Source organism: Pelodiscus sinensis, chromosome 8 (assembly GCF_052426305.1).
Source record: "Pelodiscus sinensis isolate ZL-2025 chromosome 8, ASM5242630v1, whole genome shotgun sequence".
Lineage (NCBI taxonomy): Eukaryota > Metazoa > Chordata > Testudines > Trionychidae > Pelodiscus > Pelodiscus sinensis.
In genome coordinates, this window is record NC_143059.1 from 39,052,433 (window position 1) to 39,076,127 (window position 23,695).

Genomic DNA, 23,695 nt, shown 5'->3' on the forward strand with positions numbered 1-23,695 from the left:
CAGTGTGAATTGTATTCTGCCACGTGGTTTGTGGAAATATAATTAGTACAACTGAATGTATTAGGAACAAAAGTGAACAAAAAGATCCTGTATGCTTAAATAATTTTAAAAGGTTTGTAAACATTATGCCTAGAATTTAGTCAGATGAAGAAAAGTGGAAAAACAGGTCCTGCTCATCTTCACCTTTTGCATGATGTTACTTTATTAGCTTTGTTTAATCTTAAGAATACTAGATGATGAGTGGGCCTGATAGAGGTTGGACAGCTCTGATTTGGCATCCTCGGGACCTGATCAGTCCCTGTCATGAGCAGGGGGAGTGCTGACTAGCACCCAGTGACTAAGGGGTTAACTCAGGTACCTAGCAAAGGTGTCGGCCAGGAGAAGGTTGACATTTGAATTGAATATAGGTTCCCTCGCTGCTTTCTTTGTGTGGGAGAGTTAAACCAGGAGTTGAGAGACAGACAGAATGATTTAAACCCAGGCAGGACTACCATGCTCCCCATCTCCATGGAATTCAGGGCAGGAGAGCAGACTGAACAAAGAGAAAATTAAAAGTGGGTACCAGAAAAATGTGAGTCCAGAAGCGTTCAGAGTAATTTTTCTTTATTTCGTGGTTTGGTTTAAACAGCTCTGTGTGAATCTATGCCTCCCTTCCCCATTTACTACCATCTAAGCATTGTGCTGAGACTTTTCTGGGTTTTTTTATTTTCCTTGGTTGCGCAGTAACATTGAGCAACCGAGTATGCTTTATCAAGTGTATCTTTTTTTTATTTTGTAATAAAAATCACTTCTTTTAAGGTGTTGATTTGATTCTTGTGTCCTGGAAGGTCTGTCTGTGTGTGTATCTGCATGTTCAGATACCAGAGACTGCAGCTTGTTTTTCTCTTTTCTTTTTCTAAGCTCTCTTGGGCAAAAGAGCTTAGGGACCTCTGGGGGTGATTTCAAGTGTTCACCCCGGTTTTTTTAGGGATCAAAAAGCACTTGATGGTGGCAGCAAATTTCCCAAAATCTGTGTATTAGGATTCTGGGGGGAAATGTTTGTAACCAGTGCCTTTAGAGGCAAAGTTTTGAAGCTCTCTTATGGTCCCCCCCCCCCCACCCCCCACCTCCTGCATTCAGAGTGCCAGAGTGGGGAGCAGCCTTGACAGTCCTGAACAAGGGAATTTGCTGGATTAGAGATGGTTCCGGGCCACAGCCCCCTGCCACTGAGTCTGCCAGCCAGTGGGCGGGAAGAGGCGGAAGGACTCCCTCTAGCCTTTGCCAGGCTACCTGCTGGGTCACTGACCCTGCTGCTGTTGTCTGCAAGCCCAAGCGGCCCGTACTGCCATAGGCTCCACACCCATGCTACCACAGGCTGTCAGGGGCTGGTTCTGGCCCTGGTTGGGCTGCCAAGGGCTCAGGCTCCAGTGCCAGCCTGAAGTCTCTGGCCCCACTTCCGCAGGCTGTCTGGGGCTTTACCATGAGCTGGTGGGGCTTTCTCCAGCCCTGGACCCAGGTCCTCTGCCATAGGCTGCTGAGAGCCTGGGCTTCTGCTCCATGGCATCCCACAGGCTCTGGTCTCACTTCCACAGGCTGTCTGGGGCTTCAGCCCCATGGTGCTGGGGGCTGTCACCAGCCCCGGCCGTGGTCCCGCTTCCACAGGCTGCCTGGGGCTCTGGCCGCAACCCTACATTGCCACAGGCTGTTGCAGGCCCGATCCTATGCTGCCGGGTACTGCCCCGACCCGGTCCCAACGTCGCAGGCTGTCTGGTGTCTGCCACCAGCTCCTGGCCCGTCCTGCTGCTTCATCCTGGCCCCTTCTAGATTACCTTTCTGCCACTAGGCTACCAGAGTTCTCTGATCAAGGAACAGCTGTGGTCCTGTCAGACCACGGATGTTGCCGGACCAGAGAATTCCAGTTTTGGGAGGTGCAACTTTAAGGATTTGTCTCTTGAGTCATTGGCAATCAACTTTATCAATCCAGGAGAGAAATGCAGCATCTGGCGTTCAGCAATAACTTGCTTCTGACCAAAGCTTTCCACTTAAGATGACACTAGATAGGCATTTATATGATGTTCTTCACTGTAATATCTGAGTACTTCTCAAACACCAACAAATTAAGCCTCACAACACCTTGTGAACTAAACAAGTATTATTGTCCATAATTTTACTGACTGCAAATATGATCCTTCCAAGGGAGTCAGTGGCTGACTTTTGTGCCTAGAGCCTGGCCATCCTTGTGCATTATTTGCTCTATCTTCTAGTCCTCACAGCTTCCTTCATGACTTTTTTTCCCCTAGAGTTTAGCCAAACGACATTTGTGTATCCTTAGGTTTTGCTATCTTGGTTATGCTTTGTGCTAGGATTTCAAGATGACTGAGACTCACTATCTGGCCATGGTGATATACAGGCATTAGTAACTCTGTGAACTTGTTAACGCAGCTGTATTCCATTGCTATCAGTTTCAGTTAATCTTGGGTGATGTTAATAGAATTTTGTTCAGAAAATTAAATGTTACTTTTAATGAAAGCCACATTTTTCCACTGATTACTCCCTTTCTTATTGTTGTTCGATATATTTGAAGAGATGGTTTAAGAACATCTCTGGAATGGAATGGCAACAGTTGTATAATGTAAATGTACAGAGCTGTGCAAATGCTTCTTTCCTATATACTTGCTATACTAAAGGATTTATAGCATTCTCAACCTTATTAACTGTAGCTGGGAAGTCAGTGTGAGTGGGCTTTGAGTGTTGAGCTTGTCTTAAAAATTTTAGTACCTAAGTGATTTAGACTCTCAAATTCCATGGATTTTAAATGAGACTAGTGAGGATCTTCAGTCACTTAGGCACTTTTAAAAGTTTTATTTTTTGTGCCAAGATAGCACTCAGTATGATACAAATGAGTGTAGCATATGCCCGGCTCCACATGCCGTACCATTCACTAATTCACAGCCAACACTTTACTCATTCTGGGGTTTTTCCCCCCTGCATTATTAGCCAGAATTAGAGGCATTCTCAGACTTGGATGATAACCTTTTCTCTGAATTCTAAATCTAACTAGAGGAATCTCTTGGCTATGTTGTGCCCATCCCAGACCAATCTCCTCCTCCACCACCCATCAGCACTAAGCTAGTATTTGGGGAGGGAGAGGGTATTGCAAACTGGCTAGCAGCTATTATGTATCCTAATTGTTTCCATGGTTACTTGTTATACTCATCTTACAATCATGTTTATGGAGGCGTTTCAAAGAAAATGGCCAAGTAAAATTGAAACCCAAACTTGAAAGTCCCCTGGGAAACATTGGAGATGTAGGGAAAATTCCTATAGCTCTTTCAAAAATTCTACATGGTCTGTTGTTCCTGGTCAACGAGAAACAAGTCTACGTGATAAATAAGAAAACAATAGAGAGGTAAGTTGTTTTGTTTTCAAAACAGTCTGACCTTTGTAATACTCAATCAAAAACTGATTGATATTAGTGGTGGTTCAACAAGAGCAAACTGGTTCATTACTGGTAAGTTCACTGCTGCAAGAAGCACTAGTTTGACTTGCAAACTTGGGGTCTTATTGTTACACTGCCATCTGTAGGTGGAGGGGTCTGGGATTCAACAGATGCTGACCTGGGGATGTGTGTAATAGGAAGTATCACAGAAGTAGCATTCTCCATCTCCTTTTCCCTAGATCCTAGAAAATCCTTCTGGCTGATCGACAACATGGAGGATCTATGGTTGGGAGGAGGGTTAGGATCTGGGTGAGGTCCCCAAAGGAGATACTGAATCCTCCTGAATCTGAGGATCATTTGGTAAATTGTTGGTTTCCCTATTTATCACTCCTCAGTTTGGCAGCCTCCCTGCCTTCCCCCATCAGTTCATTCCTTGCCAGTAACTGTGCATGCCAATAGCAGTGCAAAGACAAAAGGCCTTCATGTGGCTGGCCAGTAGACCATCTAAGGGCATGTCTGCACTACCTGTCAGGCAGGCAGCGATGAATCCAGTGGGGGATCGATTTATTGAGTCTAGTATAGATGTGATAAATCGACCACCGAGTACTCTCCCATTGACTCCAGCACTCCACGAGAATGAGAAGTGTAGGAAGAGTTGACATGAGATCATCTGCCATCAATTCATGGCAGTGAAGACACCGCAGTAAGTAGTTCTAAATACATCTACTTTAGCGACATTATTCATGTAGCTGAAGTTGCATAACAGATCAATGATCCATGGTAGTGTAGATCAGGTCTAAACTTATGGGCTTAAGAAGTAGAATTCTTGGCAGACGTCGCAAATCAAATTCTTCCCAGGACTACCTCTTTCTCAGTGGAAGAATTCCAGGAAAACATCACAAGATACAGAATAAGTTGTCAAGTTGCCTTGGTGTCTTATTCTCAGCCTCAGAAGCTATCCCCTCAAATTCTAGCAGAGAAAGGAACATCTTGTCATTCAGTTCATTGCTAGCCCATTAGAATAGTAACTAAGTTCTGCGGGGTGCAGCATTCAGACACCCCTGCCAGATAACTCTCCTTCTTTTTGAAGATGCATAGTGTAATCTTACTGTCTTTCAAATGTCTACTTTCATATACATAATACTGTTCTAATTCTTTCTGCCTTATTACTATATTGCCTTATCCGTTTTATTAGCATAATAACCATCAGACGTGATGTCTAAGAGGAGTTACACCTTTCAGTAAGCATTAGAGAGAAGATATTAAAAATCAGTGATCTTGAACATAAAATGTGACTTTCTAAATTACTGTTACTATCTTTAATTGAAAAACAAAGCACACTGAAAATGCAATTTGCCCTGAATGGCAGACTCAGAAGGAAGAGGAAAGAGAATCTGTACTTTGATTCTCCAGAGTGGCCAAAGAAGGCTTAATTTACATACCTACAGCTGTCCCAATGTTTTAGTTTCCATCTACCAGAAACAAAGAACTTCCTTTTCTTGTCTTCATGGAACTGTGTTGGGAGTCTCTACCCATTCACAAAAGAAAGGCTCTCTATGGGGGCCAGATGGATCTGCAGGGAGTCCAAATAGTAGTAGCCCTGTGGTAGCCAGGTAGACCGCTAGTGAATTATAGAGCCCAGTCAGGGGCTGAGCTATGAACCTTTGGAAGAGGGCTGCAGAGAACCCTGCATTAGATATTAGCCAATTTGAGCCAAGCTTACCATAGGGTTTGCAGAACTCAAGGATGGGAGAGACTGAAACTCTGCAGTAGGTGAGAGCGAGAATATTTTGTTAGATGCTAGAGATCAGTGTTCTCTGTAAGCTGGGCATGTGTGCAGCCGCTCAGATACCACCCAGCTGATTAGTAGAGTGCCCACAGCTAGGCTTTCTTTGTTTCTACTGATGGTGCACATTCACATATGCTTTGGTGCACATAAAAAGTATCCTGCACATGGATGCAAAAAATCACATGCATGGAAAAGATTAGAGGGAACATTGCTCGAGGTTCTTCAGATTGTGGGAGGAGAAAAGACTAAGCCTAAATATGAATCTCTGCTGTCCAAGAGGAACACTGCTGCTGTTACTTTACTGGAGCTTAAACAGGGTGTGGGGATACATTGATTATGAAACCAAGAAGGAAAAATTTAGACAAGAGGCATGACTCTGTGAAGTAAGATAACTAGTGCAGTGCTACGGTGGTCCAAGCCTTCTACTTTTACCTTACACCAAGGCCAGGCTTAAGGTTCAGTGATTTTGCTTATATATCTGTTTATAATCTTACCTACTCCACGCTTCAATGTTTTATGGCAGGGGTGGGGAACCTAAGGCCCAAGGGCTGGATGCAGCCCCTGGCTTGCCTGGATCTGGCCCCCAAGACTCAGGGCTCTCCCCCCAGCATTGGGAAGCCCATGCTGGCACTCCAGACCCCCCCCCCCCCATCCCCTGCACATGGAGCTGCAGCACACACAATCTACTATCCTGGATCCCCCTAGGCCCAGGTGTGTGAAGGGAATGTGGGGAGTGTTTTCTGCTTCTCAGTCGGGAGCCATGTCAGTGAGAGTTTGATTGTTTGTATGACTGATTTTCCTGACCCAAAACAGGTTTCCCACCCCTGTTTTATGGGGTGCACTACACTGTAGAGGGCTGGGACACTCAAACTAAATAAAGGTACAACGGGGATAGCAGCATTCACCTATACATTCCTCTTATAGATCCTGCCTGCATTGGAGATGGTTTCTTTCCTTTTTAATTAGCTTCACATATTTGCATTTAAACGTTATTGGATAGCTCTATTTTATTATGGCAGTGAAAATAGGAGCAAAATGACCTTTTCTCTAACTTTCATTTTATAACTTATATAAACCTTTCATGTCACCTCTTATTTCTGTCTCCATTGTAAATCAAATAATCCTAACCATTCCAATTCCTTTTCATAAAATCTGTCCTAACTGCTAAACAGCTTCACTTTCATTCTCTAGTCTTTTTCTGTTTCTGTTATATACTTTGCAAGATGGAATAACCATAAATGAATTTAGTAGGCTAGATTATTAGCCTGTGTAAATGTCCCTACACAGATTACTCCATCCATCTGACCTCATGCACCAAGAGAAGGGAGTCAACAGATATATATAATGGTATAGTCTTTTTAGTATAATTTTCTGTCCATCTCTTAATACAGCCTAACATCTTTTGCACATCAGCAGGTATTTTCATTCAGATGTCTGCAATGACCCCTAGGTTTTTTTAGTGGTTTCAGTTAATTTTTTTAACTCCATCACTGCATATGCTTAGTTCAAATTGTTCGTTCCATTGTGTATAACCTTGCACTTGACTACATTGAATTTCATATGCCATCATGCTGCTGTGAATGGCAGTTTGATTGCTTATCATTAAATCATCAAATGGGCCTATGGCTCTTCTTCAAAAACATTTGCAAGGTAAATGCAGTATTGAAAAGATGCTGGATGACTTGATTGTTCTATGCTTGAGTTCTTTGTTGATTCAAATGTACAGAAAATGATAGAAATCTCATACCATATGTCATTTTAGTTAAATTGCTGATTGATCAAGACCATTTAATCCATTCTCCCTCTTTAATATATAGTTTCAAAGTGAATTATTACTTTTTCATGGTATCGCTCGATTAAAGGGACAGCAGAGTGTGTGTGTGTGTGTGTGTGTGTGTGTGTGTGTGTGTGTGTGTGTGTGTGTGTGTGTGTGTGTGTGTGTGAAATATTTTCATTTAATTTGTCGCTCAGTGAGGGCCAAAATGACCATTTACTTTCAAGTCAGCAGTGCAAATCTGCATACAGTCAAGTTATCCAGATGTACAATTTTCCATATTCCCAGCTTCTGACTTGAATATTTAAACCCTTTTGATATTTATGGCTAAAGATTCACCAGTTTAGATGACTATATTTGGGACAGTACATGAAAACTTGTTCTTTCTGGAAATTTGTTACTGTTGGCTTTGCTGTTCCCAGTACAACCATTGAGAGATGATTGCATGCATCAGCAGTTGTCTAGACTGCATTTTTCATTTGTTTGTTTTTAATTAAATAATTCTAAACACATTTTGAGATTTCCATTGTGATAGGATATGACGAGGGCATGGGGAATCCTGTCTTTTTATTTTAAGATGGGATGAAGAAGTTTTTGACTAAATTTCCCCCCCCCACAATTTGAAACACATTTTTCAGTAAAATCTACAAAAATATATTTATCAACAAATGAAAAATGTTATTAAAATGAAAATTCTGTGGAAAAGTAATTGAAACCTCAATTTTTTATGGAAGTGTCTTCATGAAAAAAATCTTTAGCCAGCTGCTTACAACTTAAAAATTAAAAAAAACTTTTAAAACATGTATATATAGGCAATAAGGCTTGGTGGTGCTTTAATTAATTTGTGTTTATTACTGCATGCTTCAGAGGCTTTACAAAATCAGTGAAACTCCAGAGCTCTAAAATTGAAGCTATAGGCAGCACGGTGCTATCTCCCCTGCTCTTCTTCTGCAGCAGGATCCTAATAATTTTACATGAATAATATCCACTGGGACTCCTCTACTACTTTAAACATTCCAAGTTTGAGATATTCAGACTGTAAAATCTCAAGTCTTCCATGGAAGTGGATACATTAGAACCTAGAGGACTACTGGCTTCCACTGACACTTGATGTCTTGTTAAGTCTAGAGCTTTTTAGCTTTAATTCATTAGCAGCCCTTGTGGAGTATGTTTCACTTCGGGATTTCTGATATTTGCCATTTAAATACAAGACTGGCCCTGCTTGGTCAGACCAACAGTCCATCTAGAGTAGACCATTATTTTTTATAGGGATCAGTGCTCCTGACTTGCCTGGATCTGGCCCCTGTGGCTCAGGGCTCTCTCCCCAGTGTTGGGGAGCCTGTGCTGGCAATCCAACCGGCCCCCCCTCCCCCGCCATCCTCCCGATGGAGCTGGAGCACACAAAACCTACTAGCCTAGGATCTGGTGTGCAACATTTTTGACAGGGATCAGTGCCAGATGCTTCAGAGGGAATAAACAGAACAGAACAATTACCAAGCAATCCACCCCTTGTTGTTCAGTCCCAGCTTTTAGCAGCTGGAGGTTCAGAGAAACCCATATCATGGGATTGCTCCCCTCACCGTTTTTGCTAATAGCCATAGATGGATGTATCCTTCATGAGCTTATCTAATACTTTTTCAAACCCAGTTATCCTGTTAGCTTTCACAGGATCCCTGTGGCCACAGTTTCCACAAGTTGATTGTGTGTTGTGTTAAGAAATATAATTTATGCTATCATGTGCCGAAAGTGTCCGTCTGCTATGTACATTGGACAAACGTCTCAGACGCTTTGCCAAAGGATCAATGCCCACAAAACATATTAGACAGGATCACAAAGAAAAAACAGTTTCTTGCCATTTCAACCAGAAAGGACATTGTCTCAACGACTTGATTACCTGCATCCTGCTTCAAAGGCCTTTTAAGACTACACTTGAAAGAGAATCCTCTAAAATGTCATTCATGCTTAAATTTGACACTTTACGCCTAAGTTTGAACAAAGACTTTAATTATCTTACCCATTACAAAGAGAGCTTCCCCAATTATCACCTCTAATAGCATTAGCTCACAGACATTTACCTCTCCCTTCCCCCCCCCCTTCCCCCTTCTGTTCTGAAATTTGATTTGTCCTTTTCATACCTGTTCATTTTTTTTAATTGTATCCTTTGGTATATATGGTTGTGACAATTTTCTTCCACTCTTTGATCTGAGGAAGTGGGTCTGGCCCACGAAAGCTCATCACCTAATAAACCATCTTGTTAGTCTTTAAAGTACTACATAGTTCTGTTTTTTTATTTATCATCTGGTCCACTATGACGCCCCCAGATCCCTTTCTATAGAACTCCCATTTAATATGTGTGCAGCTGATTGTTCCTTCCCAAGTGGAGTACTTTTGCATTTGTCCTTATTGGATTTTTTCCTATTTTCTTCAGATCATTTCTCCAGTTTGTACATATCATTTTGAATTTTTATCCTACCCTCCAAAGCATTTGCAACTTTTCCCAGCTTCATATCGCCTACAAACTTTACAAATGCCATTATCTAAATAACTAATGAAGATGCTGAACAGAAATGGACCACAAACTGATTCCTATAGGATCCCACTTGATATGCTCTTCCAGCTTAACTATGAACCACTGATAATTATCCTCTGAGAACAGTTTTCCAACCAGTTATGCACCTACCGAATAGTAGCTCCAGCTAGGTTCCATTTCCCTAGTTGTTTGAGAAGATCACATGAGACAAGATGTGCTACATCTATTTCTGCCCCCTCTCCCTCTCATCCACAAGGTTTGCTACTTTGTTAGAAAACTATTATGATAGTTTGACATGATTTGTTCTTGACAAATCCATGCTGACTTACTTATTACCTTATCTTCTAGGTCAGTGTTTCCCAAGTGGTGTTCCGCAGAACCCTGGAGTTCTGTGAAGTGAAAATAAGGGTTCTGCGAGAAAATTCCATTACAATACCATTTTATGATTTAAAAAAAATAATTAATATTATGTGATTTTTGTTTTTAAATATGTGCAGTTCAACTAAATGTTGATCTCATGACCTTGTTTAGCATTTGTTTATTATTATCCTTACTTATTTGTGGTCTGCTTTTTCAGCTCCATATATTAGACTGTTATTAGGGGTTCTGCAAAATTATTTCAAGTTTAAAAGGGTTCCGTGGCCAAATAAAATCAGGAAACTGTTCTAGGTGTTTGCAAGTCAATTGTTTATTTGCTGTATTATCTTTCCAGGAATTTAAATTAAACTGACTGGTCTGAAATTCCATGTTATTTCCCTTTTTATAGAGAAGCATTATACTTGCCCTTTTCCAGCTGAAATGTTACAAACTGAGCCATGCTGTTACATCTCATGTGGTACTTGGTTCTACTGTACTATCTTCAGTTACAGCCTTTATTCCAAAGCCCGATCCTTCATCTGGAGAAAGTGATTGGGTTCTCCACTTTGGGTGACCTCCATAGGGATGGTGCTTGGAAGAGATTATTTACTTTGTGCAGTAATTCTGGTTCTTTGAGATGTCCTCCTTGCTCTCTGCTTCAGACTGTTGCTTAGAGGATGTTTGTATGGCAAAAGAACTAAGGTCAGTTTATCTGCATACCCTGTATAGCCTTGGTATTGAGCACAAGGAGACACAGGGGTATGTGCACAGGCCAAACAGACATTGCTAATGGAAAAATCTCCCATTAAAGTTTTGAAAAGCGCATGCGTACCTGAAGTGGGTCCCCAATAAGGGCATATGTAAAAGAACCAGTTATGGCACACAGTGAGTGACCTTTTCTGCTCCTAAAAAGCAATTTAGTAAGTGGAAACAGAACAAAGCATTAGGATCAGGTGACAGGCTACCTCCCCACAGACCACAAGAGAGTGCTCCATGACTATAGTTTGAGAAGTGACTGGGACAAAGAGGGATGGGAACAGGGTATTTGGGAGCATTTTTCACCAGAAGGAAACTACAGAATGGCTTTCTGCTGATGAGTCATGGCCATACATTCTGGTCTTTCTGAAACCTGCTAGTTAAACCAATTCAATCTTTCTTCTTTCATGGGCTTAATCAGGTTAATCTTTTTTGCTAGCAATCCAGATGAGTTAATCTCTGTATGATCTTTTCAGGTGTCAATAAAGCCTCCACAAGATGGCGCCTAAACATTTCTCCTTAGCTATCAAATTTATCCCAGAAAAACTTTAAACTAACTTGGTATCTTTTTTTGGATATTACAAGTTTGGTTGATAAAGGTGATAATGTTGATGTGGTATACTTAATCTTCTATAGCATGTTTGTTTGATATGGCACTGCATGACATTTTGATTAAAATCTCACATATAAAATCAACATGATTTGCAGTATTGTAGCCATGTTAGACCCAGGATATTGGAGAGACAAGGTGGTGAGGTAATATTGATGAAAGAGACAAGGGGCTAACAGCTCTTAAATATCGTATGCCTGCACTACTATCTATTAGTGCTTTGAAGCAACACTATAGCCAATTATATAGGTTCTACACAAAACCAACTGATATATTAAAACCATTTCACAATCTGTAGCCAGCAAAGCAAATTGGAAGGTTGACGTCTGGCAATATGCACCAACATAACATCTTGTCCAGCTTCTCACGTAGATGTAAACGGTAGCTGAAAGGATGAAAATTTACAAAAAGCTAATAAAGTGAGTGTGGCTACATTTAAGATAGCCATGTTGGAAAGCTACAGTCATATTTACTGGTGGAAGGCAAAGTATGGCATTTGTTGTAATGCAAATACCTTTCACCATCTGGTTACCAAAGACTCGTGTCTCTGGATACATTATTTTGGAAAAAGAAATGGGTCTAATCTAAATTTACATTCCTTTTGTTAATTGTTTAGAATCTTAGACTTTTTTTCAAGAAAACTTCACAAACCTTTCCATTCATTTTCAAGGAGCTCTTAAAAAACTCTGTCCAAATGTTTGGAGGTGTAACTATCTAAAAGTAGCCAGCTTAATCCATATTTGGATAACTAAATGTGTGCACCAATTTTCAGAACTACTGAGCATTTTTAGCTTCCACCAAAGTCAGGCCACTTCTCCTAAATATACAACGAGGGGCTTGACTTCCAGCCATTTATGTTTTGATTGCTGGTTAGTCCCCTTCATACAAACTTCTGTGAGACTGTATTTTGTGAACTAGTTATTTTCAGAAATGAGCAGTAGGCACTGCATCCATGACTGGCCCAGTCATATTTTTCAAAAATATTACACAAAACAAGTTTTTAAATGTAGTTAGGCCTTTTTTTGAAAAAACTTCTCCTGCGTCTAGACTACTGCTGCATTCTTTCAAAAGTAAATCGAAAGAATGCAGTTTTTTTGACCACGGAAAACCTCGTTTTACGAGGAATAACACCTTTTTTTTTCCAAAAGTACTCTTTTGAAAAAAGGTGCTATGTAATGCAAACTGTGCTTTTTTAAAAGAGAGCATCCAGAGTGCCTGGGTGCTCTTTTTCGAAAAAGCGGCTTGCTTTTTCGAAAGTACTGCTTGTTGTCTAGACACTCTTTTTCGAAAGAGGCTTGCAGTCTAGACGTAGCCCAACAGTATTAATAACTAGTATGCCTTGCTCCTTCCCCAAATATGTACCTGAATGTAACTGGCAAGAAAGGGATATGGATGTTCACAGTGGAAGTGGCAACATGAAGAGATAGAAGAATCCCGTTTAAGATCTGCTCTCATCTTCAAATGTTAATGGGCGGTGGTGCATGCATCCAAGGGAGAGCGGAATTGCGTGTGAACAAATTGCATGACTGTAAAAATAAAACAGAAAACAATTTGTGGGTGTATAAGTTGAAGCTGACCTTGTACAGGACTGTTTACAGGGGCACAAAGGACCAATTGCCCTGGGGTCTGGTGATTCAGATGACGGGACAAGAATCACCACCCAAGCACCAGGTAACATGCTCTAGAGTCCTGCACCACATGCTCCATACAGCTCTGAAGGCTGGGGAGGGGAGGAGGAGGGAGAGAGGGAAAGGGTTGGTGTGGGTTAGCTGCCCAAGTCCCACCCCTTCTGGGAGTGTAGAATGGGTCTTCCCCCACATTGCCCAGGGGCCCAACAATCCTACCTGCTCCCCTGACTTTGAATAACCATAATTTGCACAGCAAAAGACTTGGAGACATTGATCCTTGTGCATTGGCAGTCAGTGCTTAGGAGGGAGGATGTTGCATAGTTTATCCAAATAGGTATAAATGCAGTTTTCATTGAGGAAAAACTACCTTTCCAAAATACAAATTTCATTACTCCTTGAACACCCTCTTTTTAAATGTAACTTGTCTTTTCATGACACTTACCTAATCATTGACTTTTTCTGTAAAGAAAAATGTACTAGAACATTTACTACACCAATCTTATTATGGCTTACTGCTATTGCAGTGATGACACTTGGAAAATATCACATGTAGTGTTCAGATGATCTTAGATTTGACTTATGTGTCTACAGAATGTAATGTAAAAGAAAAAAGATGCACATCAAAAAAGTAATTGAAACTTGTTAACACAGGTGCTTTTTCAGTTTTTACAGACTATTTTACTAGTGACTTACAGGAAAGTGGCCAATGGAAGCTGAGAGACTTTTCTGGGTGTGGGGGCAAGGCAGCATAACTTCTCAGCTCCCATTGGCTGGTTTCTGACCAATAGGACCTGAGAGATTTTGCTGGGGGCAGGGGCAATGCATGAAGCTTCTCCCTTCCGGCAGCTCAGAGAACTACATACATAGTGAGCCTACAGTCAGGAGCTGCTGGCAGGGAAGTCTGCCTGAGAATGCTGCTCTCTGGGAGATGCATAGCAAGTGCTTCTCACCTAGATTCTCCCTCTCACACCCCAGTCCCTTCCTCCCCTCAGCTCCCTCCCAGTTCCTGCATCTCTCCTAATCTTTCCCCATGCTAGAATCCTTCTCCTGTGCCATACCCCCTCCTGGACCCTGAACCCCAATCCCCTGCCCCAGGTCATAACTCCCCCACCAGACCCTCTCTCCTCTCCTACACCTTCCCCCAAATCAGAATCCTCTCCTGCACCCATACCCCCTACCAGGCTGCACCCTAATCTCCTGCCCCAGATCATAGCCCCCTCCTTCACCCAAACTCCCTCTTAGACCTCACATCCTGTCCTACCCCAAGCTCCCTTCTGTATTCCACCTATGTCCCAGACCCCACAGCCCTCCATAGAAAAGTGTGGCCCTTAACCACTTACCAAAATCTTGGTGTGGCCCCCATCAGAAATTGCCCAGCGGTTTAAGTGTTAAGTAATTAATATTGAATGTCAATTGATATTGGTACATGTTTGATTACTATATTATTATATTTAATAGATATTGTTATAAAGTACAGAGTAAGAAGTGAATGATTATATTGTTATATATAATAGTTTATTGAAATTGTAAAGTTTTTATTTGCCATGCTGCTTCATGTTTATACTGTAACTATTGCCTCTGTTGCTATTCTTTTACTGTAACTGTTCATTTCTAAATAAGTACATTTTTATATTCAAAGAATATATTGCTTGTTGCCTGTTCTTGATTGGAGGGCTGAATCTGTATTCTTTTAAGGGAAAGTTAGCTAACTGTGGCCTTTCCTTTAAAATCCCTTAGGGCCATACAACATTTTTAATATGGTAATTAATAAATGTAATTCAAAAACATTGTTTTATTATAATAATCAAAATTATTTATTTATTTATTTATTTATTTAGCATAATTGGCTTTACGTCTTCCGGTAACAAAACAGCAACATCATATGATAAGTAAATACTTTTAATTCCAACTAACTCAGAAGGATGTACAACAGCAGTTATAAAAGTTAGACATTTTAAATCCGCAATTCTAGAGTACTAGTATCCAACAGTTTTAAGAGAGCTGCAAGGAGATGTCTGTCTAGATTGTTAATGCTGATTTTAGTACTAGGGAAGTTCCAGAGAAGTGGAAGAAAGATAATGTGGTATCAAAATTTTAAAAAGGTTAAATCAGATGACCCAGGAAATTACAAGTGTCTCAATCTGACATGAGTCCTGGACAAAATGGTGGAATGGCTGAATCAGGACATTTAAAATAAAGAATGGACGGAGGGTAATGTAATTAATGCTAATCAATATAGGTTTAAGAAAAATAAATCTTGTCAAACTAACTTGATACACATTTTTATGATATGGTTAATAACATAATAGTGCTAATATAATATACTTAGGCTTCCATAATGTATTTTAATGGTACTTCATAACATTTTGATTAAGAAACTAGACCAATACAAAATCAACATGTCACGCATGATTTTTAAAAATCTGGCAGTGCTCCCTGATTTAATCCTTGCATTTCCAAATTAAATAAAAATGTAATAGGTAAAGAGAATGATAGTGTAGAATTACCCTCAAATAAACTCATTTCACAATACTTTTGGTTTTGGGAGAAAACACTTTAAACACAGATTTTCTAAATAAATTTATTTACGGATAAGCTATGTTGTAAAAATTATAGGGATACATTATTGTAAAAGTGCATGTGTGTGACAGGCAAGAATGCAACCGCCTCCTCCCCCCCACATATTTCTACCATTAGGCTGGTTGAAAGCAGATCTACCATGATGATCTACCATGCATATTCTTGTCCAATGCTGGTCATTATGTATCTCTTTGGCTGCAGTCTCTAGTTGGCTTGTCATAAGAGATTTTTTTCTCCTAGTTTTGCCATTGCCATCCCCTCTCTCTCCCTCACTTGGGGTCCTCCAGCTGAGCTTCTGTCTTCCTGAGAAATGAGGGCTGAGGTGACCCTGGACCTTTTACACTTCCCTACTGAAATGATTTTTCTAGTACACTACCTTGTGGGGAAATATCACCCTCTCCCTATGCTCTGTCTCTATTCTATACATGCTCTTTTGTGCTACATGAATTGACAAATGTGTGGGTTATACACTACAGGCAGTCCCCGAGTTGTCGGATCTGCTGTTACGAATGGGGCTTTTCTCGACCCGGAGGACGCGAGCGGCGGGACGCCCAGATGCGCCGCGGTCCCGCTGCCCGCGTCCTCCGGGGCAAGAAAAGCTGCTCCGCATCTCCCTGGTCTGCTGGGGGAGGAATCCCCCCCAGCAGACCAGGGAGACGCGGAGCAAAGCCACGGAGCACGTAGGCAACGGGACCGCCCAGACGCGCTGCGGCTGTCCCGCTGCCAGCGTCCTCCGAGGCTTTACTCCCCATCTCCCTGGTCTGCTGGGGGGGGCTCACCCCACCAGACCAGGGAGATGGGGAGCAAAGCCGCGGAGGATGCGGGTGGGACCGCAGCGCATCTCAGCGGTCCCACCACCCACGTCTCTCTGGTCTGTGGGGGGGGGAGCAGCTAGTGCGCCCCCCCCACCCCCAGCAGACCAGGCTTTTCTCCCCGACGATGCCTGGGGTAGAGCAACTGGGGCGCTGCCGGGTTGGTCCCACAGCACCGCTCCTCGGCGCGACTGGACCAACCCGGCAGCACCCCAGCTGCTCTGCCCCAGGCATCCCCAAGAGAGCCTCTATTGAGAAAAGAAGAGTAAAGAATCAGCTTCAGCTGAAAGGACCATCCCAGCAGATAGGCACTCAGTTCCATGCAAACTTCTGTGGATACAGGCAAAATTGCTGACTCAGAATGGTAAAACTATACATATAACCATGATCAAAGTCAAAAAGCCCTAGCAGACATAGTTGAGTGACCAAATTTGAGTTTAAATAACATGAGATTTATTAAAATTAAAACTGATTAGCTAAGCTACCTCATTATTGTCATAAGTTTGAATGGTTAGCCATAGACATTTGTTAGCAATCATTATAGGGCATTCCCCCTTTGTACTCTCAAAATAAAATAATACTATCCACCAGTATTTCAGTTTTACAGTGCAAGAAAGCATTTAAACATTAAAATGTCCTCAGGTGTCTTGAAGGAGATTTTGTTTCTTGGTATGAAAAGATTGCTAACAAATGTCTATGGATAACCATTCAAACTTATGACAATAATGAGGTATTTAGGCATTTATCTCCTGCCTTGCTGAAGTCAGTGGGAGTTTGACAGCTAGGTGCCTAAAAGGATTTGAGCCTTTGTTTCGCTGAATTGCAGTGTAAGTTTATACACTCTCTTTATACACTCAGTCATTTTTGCGGAAAAATTTGCCAGTCTAGACGCAGCCTAAGTGCATACATTTCCATTTTATTTTCCAAAAAACAAAAATTAATTGTGAAGAACCTGAGCAACACTGGGTATATCTTCTAGTGAGAGAATAAAAGCTAAATGAGGTGGAGGTTAATGCTTTTGGAAGGAGACTTCTCAGACCTAGCAGAATAAGCAGCATATATTAAATTGAATCTACAATATGGCTTGAATTTGATAAGTTTATTTGGGAAAGGTTATTTCACAGATAAAACTCATAGGGAACGGTATTTACACAAACATTTTTTTTGGCCCCCAACTGTGGAAAGGAGGAGGCAATATAAAAAAAAATACATAATGCATTCAAACCCACATGCAGTCATATTAGAGGCATTTTGAAGTTACTTATTTTTGTCTAACTAGTTAAATTGCAGTTCTTGGTTATCTGGGTCAGTGTGAAATAAATAATGGATGAAATCGCCAACTAGGAAAACACTGCCTTTAACAATGTCACAGAACTGTAAACTGCCTTTATGTGAGAACAAGGGGCTGCAGCGTTTAAGTGGATTTAAATAAAATTAGCGGCTCAATATCAACCCTGAGATTTTAGCTTTTATTCTTGGCCTTAAGACTTCTAAAGTAAGTTCCTCAGCAGGTGTCATCAAAGTCAATGATACTGCCCCTGCTTACACTGCATCACACAGGTTTACTCACATGGCTTTTAGCATTTGATTGCTTGACTGTGTTCTGGTCTCCAAAAAGTCAGTCCACTGGCCAAATACTCTTTGCAGCACTCTCTTGAATAACTAGGCTACTGTGTGTGCTCTGAAATAGCTACTATGGACTAAGAGCTGAAATAGTCTCCATACTTCATGTCCCTCATTAGCACTCCAAATTAGGAAAATGGCTGCTTGAGCTGAATAATCATATCCACTGGTCCTACCCTGCTTAAATCTTCTCTGCATGCTAATGAGCAGGGAGACCACACCAAGCAGAGCTCTAAGGGAGGTGGCTCTTTGTATGCGTGTGTGTTGGGGGGTTGTTAAATACCTTTTCATGGTTATTCCAAATCCTACCTCTCTCTGCCTATGCAGTAGGTTGACGCTCGATTCATTGTGGCCAGGGCCCATTACACCTATTGATGAAAAGGGATGGGAGCATACGTTATATACAGTATCATTTTCTGCTGGTTTGGAAAGAGTGAAGGAGTGAGTACCCTCTGGAAAAAAAACAAACTAGTTTTGTAATAGGAGTCTATTAATCCAGCCACATTCAAGACAAAAATACATCTGATCTAGATGGGACAGAGAAGACCCTGCAACCTATAGGAGGAACTACCAGTCAAGAAAGCTGCATTCTTCAAAGTGATAACCATCAACAAGCAGAGAGTAGGAATGTGGGAAGGTCAGAAAACTCTGATATCCAGTAGGCACCTCACCATAAAGAGCTAAGTTTTTCTGGAAAGCACTTAGGTATTGCCATGGTTTGCTCAACAGAAAATCTGAAGAGAAAGCAATATTTATGGTTGATTTTGAAAGCTATAAAAATCATTAAGTACTCTCATGAGAACCTTAGTTTTGCTAACTCACCATAGCTTTTAATAAACAGGCAATATCTTTTATAGGGCATTCCCCCTTTGTACTCTCAAAATAAAATAATACTATCCATCAGTATTTCAGTTTTACAGTGCAAGAAAGCATGGTGTTAGAGAAAACTTTAATATTTTATCTACTTCTCTTTGAATTGGCAGTTATAATTTTACACTTCACAGGTCTTGCTCAAATCGACCCAGTGAGGAACCAGAAGCACCAACCTTGTTACTGTATCTCCGTGGTCACCAACCTGGTGCCCGCGGGTGCCATGGCGCCCGCCGGGCCCTTTACATGCGCCTGCGGAGCAATCTGGGCTGGCCCCGCCCCCGGGCGTGCGGCAGGTACCAGCCCCGGGTGTATGGCCGGCCCCGGCTGCGCTGCGCGTGCCGGTGCCAACCCTGACCCCCGGTCCCGGCCCCCACGCGTACCCTTGCCGGCCCTGGCGCCAGCCTTGGCCCCGCCCCCAGGGGCGCTGCGCCAGCCCCGGCCCCCACGCGTGCCCTTGCCGGCCCTGGCGCCGGCCTTTGCCCCGCCCCCGGGGGCGCTGCGCCAGCCCCGGCCCCGGGGGTGCCGCGCGGAACCTGGGCAGCCCCTGCCTGGGATCGCGGCACATGCCGGTGCCAACCTCGGGTGTGCGGCGCATGCTTGGCCATACCCCCAGTCACGTGGCCTGTGAGCAGCCCCGCCCCCATACGCGCAGCGTGTGAGCGGCCCCGCCCCCAGGTGCCCGGCAGCCCCAAAACGTTGGGGACCACTGCTGTATCTACAGAGATCTTAGTGTATAAAGGCAATTCCTCTTCTTTCGTTTTAAACATACCTTTTTCAAATTTTCTAGAAAGCAATGGATGTAAAACAAGATCATTCTTAAAGTTCAAATGGAAACAAACACAAATCTACATGTGCTAGAAACAATGAGCCACTAAGTATGATTTTGTTTAAAAAATCTGATTTCAACAGACTGAAAACCAATTAACTTTTAATTTCTGGAAGATATATTGTGAACAGAGAATTTTGAAACTTTTACAGTATTTTCTTACAAGCAGATATTCTTGATGTATATATGATTCACTGTAAAAATGTTTATATGTGCTTGCTAACAAGAGCCTATGTAATATTAAGACTAATTATAGCAAATTTGGAACAGTTCATGATAAAATCAAAGATGTATTGACAATCAAAAATATGTTTAAAAGTAAGACATGCCATAGAGTATTGTGTACTGGAATATTAAAATTGTAGAGAGAATGCTGATTACAGGGTGTAACAATTATTAGTTCTGTACAACACTGTTATTTTTCATGACGAGGGTTGGCTTTCTAATACTGTAAATTATATATATACATGCAGGGTAGATTTTTTTGTGAAGCTTTGTAAAAAATCAGAAAACAACTTGACTTAGAAACTCCTCATCTGTTTTGGTGTTTGAGAAATGCCTCTTAGGGTATGTCTACACAGGAAAAAAAAAATCTATGGCTGACACATCATAGGTGATGTGGATTGGGCTTGGGTTTAGTAAATTGCAGTGTAGATGTTTGGGCTCCTCCCCAGTGTCATCCTAGAGCTCAGACTCCAAACACTACACTTTAAACAGCCTTTTAGCTTGAGCCCCAAGAAACCAGGTGAGCTGGCACTGGCCAGGCACAAGTACAATGTAGACATATTCCTAGAGATTTTCTATCCTGAGTGTGTGCATGGGTGTGTGGATGGGCAGGTTTTACTATTAATGTGAGTTTAACCTGAAAGAGTTGAAAAGGACTGAAAATATTTTGGCATTAAGATAATTAAACCAATGGCTCTCTTCTAAACTGCTGAGGCTTTAGATGTGATCCTTTAAGTTGTACATCTTTGTGGAAGCATCAGTGTGGTTAAAATGGGCTCTGCATCAGAAACTGACTTCTTATCATACATGCTCCTTTTGAAGTGAAGGGTCACTTACCTTTTCTGCTGTGGAAATGTGTCTCTATCTTAGGCAGCACAAGGCCAAGTTCAAAAGCAAAAGAATACATGCTAAATTGAAGGGTGGAGATCAGATGATTAAACTGGCTTGGAAGAAGCTGTCTTGGAGTTTTTTTGCTTCTTCCTTTGAGCTTTTTATTTTAATAAAGTCTCTAACAATTCTGTCATAGTAGAACATTCGGAAAGAGGTTGTAGTAGTCCTGGGAGACAACATATATTAGGAATGTTTTATATTTCTGCCTAAATTGGCTTTTAGAGAAGATTATTTAAATTGTGGAATAAATGGGGCCTGTTTAAAGATAGAGTCCCTGACCAAGAGTATCTTCTTCCCAAATACTGTAATGAAATTAGAACAAGCTAATAAAAGCATGGAGAGTTATATAACCTGAAGGATTTTAAAAAGAGATTTTAAAAATTGCATAAGGTAACTTTTCTGCTTTAATCAAACCCCTTGATCTTTCAATAGATGTTTAAAAATATTTCTTCTAGAAAAGATGATCTCCTATGTGGTGTGAGTTTTATGTGCTTCTGAGGAAGAGTTTGGGGAAATAATATTGATTACAATTTCCCCTGTGATGTATAACACTATACATAATCTGTAAATGAGCATAAACAATTGCTTGATCATGAGGTGTAAAACTCATTTTGTGTAAAACTAACCATAACTTTATGCAAAAATAAAAACCACTGCAAACTGTTGCCTAATCCTAGCACATAAAACTTAAGATGAATGTTCATTTTAATAGAAAGTGATAAACAGTCAGCAAACAGAGTGCCCACGTGTTTTCTGACCACGCATTGAACTTCCACTTCACTAACAGAAGTTCTGGTTAGCAGTGTTGCTCACTTGAAAAATCTCAATCAGCAGCTTATGTACTAATTACAAAACGAACAGCTTCTGATAAGAACTCAGATGCCTTTTTAATAGTGCATATCTCATAGCTATATGACCTGTCCTTGCTGTGATATTCCAAAAGGAAGATCTTTTGTAATAAAGATCTAGGTGTGCCATGGCACTGCAATCTGAGTTTGGAATCTGAATAGTGTATGGCTCTGTGATGGGGTATCTGCCCCCGCACTGGGTTTTAAGGGGTTAAGAGCGTCCTAGGGAGGCAGTGCAGAATGCAGCCAATTAGAGAAGAGCTGAGGGGAGCAACTCATCATGGTCTGGCAGGCCCTTATGAAAACAGCTTCAAGGCAGAGCAGCAGCTTCAGTCACTCCCTGAAACTTGAGGAGGAAGGGAACTGGATAGAGATGTGCTTTAGGCAGAGACCTGGGGTGCTAAAGGCAGTTTCTGGCCTGATGAGTCAAGGGAAAAGAGAGTTAGATTAAGGTGGGCTGTGGGGAAATGGCCCATGGAATTCTATTTGAAGAGTCCAAGCGGGCACAGCAAGTAGCAGACTTCTATGTGGTTCCCCATTGGAAGTGGCTAGATCAGGGGTGGGCAAAAGTGCCTCCGCATGCTGGTTCCGGCCTGCCAAGCAGATGGATCCGGCCCACGGAGGCCCTGATACTTCTCTGCCCCAGGACAATTAGGGCCTGGGCGTGGGGAAGTGCGCGAAGCCTTCTCTGCTCTGCCCGCCCCCCTGCAAGCAGTGTGCGGTGCTTTGAAGCACCATGCACTGCTCGCAGGGTGGGGCAGAGCGGAGAAGACTTCCTGCGCTCCCCGCCCCCAGGTCCATCAGGTTCTGGGGGCTTCAAAGCAACATGTGCTCCTTGCAGGGCGAGAGGAGGCTTCCTGTGCTCCCCCGCCCCCAGACCCTGATGGATCTGCGGGTGGGGGAGCATGCCAAGCTTCTTCCAGGGCATGGGTGCCTAGTGGGAAAGGGGGGCAAAGGGGCTTCCCCACCCCCAGACCAATCATGGTCTGGGGGTAGGGTAGCCCGCCCTTCCTGCTTAGGCCCCATCCCTTCCTGTTTAGGCCCTGACCCTTCCGGGGTGGTCCGGGGCTACTTCAAAAAATTTTGAAGTGGCCCCCGGGGCAAAAATTATTGTCCACCCCTGGGCTAGATAATAGATTGCAATTGCCATTGAGAGACGTGGCTGGACAGGGGTCACAGAGATGTACCCCTGAAGAGGGGATTTAGGATATGGTATGGCTGGAGGGCAGTGTCACTGAATAGTGTGACTGAGGAAGGCTATGGGTCCCGGAGCAGAAGAGGTGATAGATGGCGCACCACCAGGGCAGGGCACATTGGCTGCTAGAGCTAAATCCAGCTTCATTGACAAGAAAATGCTTGCATTCTTAGTGAACCCCGTTACAAACCCCTTCTTCCCACCCTCTACCCTCTCTTTCTGGGGTTCAAGCCAGCAGAGTGGCACAGCCTTCCCATCCCCACTCCTCTTGTTTCAGGATGTAATTTTTATCAATGGCAGGTCTCTTTTCTCATTGGAATGGCCGAAGGGGACTTAATGGATTTTTCACAGCAGCTTACAATGAACACCCTCCTCTATAGCTCTTGTGATTTCTTCAAATGGAATTTTTCACCTCTCTGTGCTTTGTCCTCAACTGAAGAGAGAATGATTAAACAGGAGTTGGCAGAGCAAAAATGTCATGCTGCAGTTGTGCAAAATGAGGGTCAAGACATGCGGAATCTTGTAATCATTGGAAAGCAGGCTTTGGGAATAACAGACTAGCTTATCCTTTAAAAGAATAAATCGTTCACTGTTCTCCTCTCATTGAGAATTGAGAGTAATATTGCTGAATGTCAATGAACCATCCAGAGAAGCAAGGTGACCTAGTGGGTAGAACATGAGGGAGGTGGGTGATGTGTGGCTTCTGTTCTCAGCTCTGTCACTGAATTGTTGTGTGAAGTTGCAAAAGTCAATTCACCTCCTTCTACCTCAATTTCCTACTCCATGATAATGATGCTTACCACCTTTTGTAAAGTGCCTTAACATTTAGGGATGAAAAGTAATGTAGAAGGCAGAGGGTAAATAAACTCCATTCTGAATTGGTTCAAGAGTCTCTATCTGCAAATGATCTCTGCCAACATCCAGCACCATATGCTGCAGAGGAAGATTCTAAAACCATCA